Source organism: Grammomys surdaster, unplaced genomic scaffold (assembly GCF_004785775.1).
Source record: "Grammomys surdaster isolate TR1022 unplaced genomic scaffold, NIH_TR_1.0 165, whole genome shotgun sequence".
Classification (NCBI taxonomy): Eukaryota; Metazoa; Chordata; class Mammalia; order Rodentia; family Muridae; genus Grammomys; species Grammomys surdaster.
This window is the reverse complement of record NW_021604613.1, coordinates 1,468,705-1,470,968: the sequence shown is the minus strand read 5'-3', so window position 1 is coordinate 1,470,968 and position 2,264 is coordinate 1,468,705. Positions and strand designations below refer to the sequence as shown.

The window sequence follows — 2,264 nt, the reverse complement described above, 5'->3', positions numbered from 1 at the left end:
CTTCCTCCCCTTCCTTCCTTCCTTCCTTCCTTCCTTCCTTCCTTCCTTCCTTCCTTCCTTTCTTTCTAAAACAGTTCTGACTTTAGGTAAATTAAAATGTCCCTTATAAAGCCAGGCGGTGGTGGCGCACACCCTTAGTCCCAGCACTTGGGAGGCAGGCAGAGGCATGTGGATTTCTGAGTTCGAGGCCAGCTTGGTCTACCGAGTGAGTTCCAGACAGCCAGGGCTACACAGAGAAACCCTGTCTCGAAAAACCAAAAATCAAAAAAAAAAAAATTCCTTATATACAAATATATAAACCCTAACTACTAGCTTTTCAAAATCTCTAGTTCTGGTTCTAACACATCTTTAGAGAGGGAAAGCAAGTCATTCACCCTCCTGCCCTCCTACCACATTAAGAAACAGTGTGCTTTTAGGCGACAAGAAGCTCAGGCTGCTACTACTGCCTAGACCACATGCATGACCTTAGGTACTTCTTGGTATCAATTTACCTGTCCCTGCTTTAGGACAGCTCAGCCTAAGTTACCCAGGAAATGTATCCAACCATTTACAAAGCAACGTCTTACATGCACTTTACATTTAAAATCGTGGTCGTATTTACTTGTATATATTCATCCACAAGATAATTACACACTAAAAATTATTGCCCCAACATAAAAAATATATATTATTTATTTCCTCTGTCATTTATGTATATAAATATCTTACTGATGATGAATCATTCAAATAAACAAATGTAAAAATTGCTTTATATAAAGTGTAGCTCTTTGCTATTTAGCAATATAAAATGATTACAATATAATTAGTCATTAAAGAGCTAAATTCAAGAGTTGCAAACCATGACAGCAGTGAGCAGTACCTTGTACTAGAGTCCATTTGGAAAGAAGTCAAAGAAATTTTGTAACAGATTACATAAACACTTGAGCCACGAAAGCACTAGAATGTACTATAGCCCCGCCTCCCTGGTACCGTTTGTCTCATCTGGGCTGGGCGCAGAACTTACTGCTCACTTTTTGGTGGTTCTTATTTTCCATTAAGCTCTTGATCAACTTATTTGATGCACTCTGGTATGCCAACATACTCCCCATGGGAACAAGTTCTGCTAGTTCTGCCAAATTAAAAATGTATCTAATTTTCTGACTGAATTTTGAAATGATAAATGGTCTTGTAACAGCCAGAAGTGTTCAGATAAACCAAGATGGGTGCACAATGACTAGGTTTTTCCTTAATCGTCTATCAATTTGCTGGTAACGTCTCCTGAGCCATCCCAGACTGGGCAGTTTCCTTCGAGTTGTCGCACCATTTAGGTAGATGATTAGTTCTCTGCTATCAACAGCTCTAAAGTGCCAATAATACATTTAAAGATATTGTCCATCAAATATCTATAGTTAGGCTGACCACTCCCAGGCATGAAACAGACAGCAAATACAACAATGGCATTTAAACTATCCCCATAATAGCCTCCATGGCTGATAACTTTTTTGTAGGGTTCGATTGCCTTCATGTCCACTCTGTGGTCCTGCTCTCCAATTCTGAACATGCACCAGCGGAATCCATCTTCCACCTCTTCTGTGGCTGTGTATTCAGTAATTGAACCTTTCCTAATGACCTCAGTAGTTTTGAGTTTGGGAAGATCATCTTCCCACTAAAACTCATCACTGTTCTCTGATGGGATGTCTAAGCCTTCCAGATCAACTTCTCTACCTTCATCCAAATCATCTGACCACAGAGAGTCTTCACCAGGATCCAGGGTCAGGCTGATGTCTAGTTTCTTCTCTACTTTGTTTCCATTAACTTCTAATGAGCCAGGCAGCCTGTTTGGACCAGTTACATCTAATATATCTGCTTTAATGCTGTCATGATCTGGTAAAGGTTTTGGAAAATCTTTATCCTACCATTCTTCCATCAGCTCTACGCCTTCCATCCTTAGACTAGACTCAATGTCAGCTTCTAGCTCCTGGCAATCCAGGCAGCCAAGATCTCCGGAGAAAGCCGTGGCCCCCTCATCCTCTTTGCCCCTCCAGGCCAGCGATGTGGGACTGACGGCCAGGTCACAGAAAGCGTCGCAGGACAGAGCCCGCTACCCTTGGACGGCTGTGGAGACGGGGCCCAACTTTTCCCGGAGGGTCTCAACTCCAGTCCCGGCGGCAGCAGTTGACCCGGAACCGTATATACTTTCAAGTGGTACTAAGGAGTAAGAATTTAATAATATTCACATTCTAAATATATTATACTTTCTACCATCATAATATGTTTCATCATAT

At 41.6% G+C, this 2,264-nt stretch overlaps 1 pseudogene; it reads right to left on the bottom strand.

The window, feature by feature from the left end:
- Positions 1-1,050: 1,050 nt before the first annotated feature.
- On the bottom strand, positions 1,051-1,924 carry LOC114619842 (annotated as a pseudogene).
- Positions 1,925-2,264: the final 340 nt, after the last annotated feature.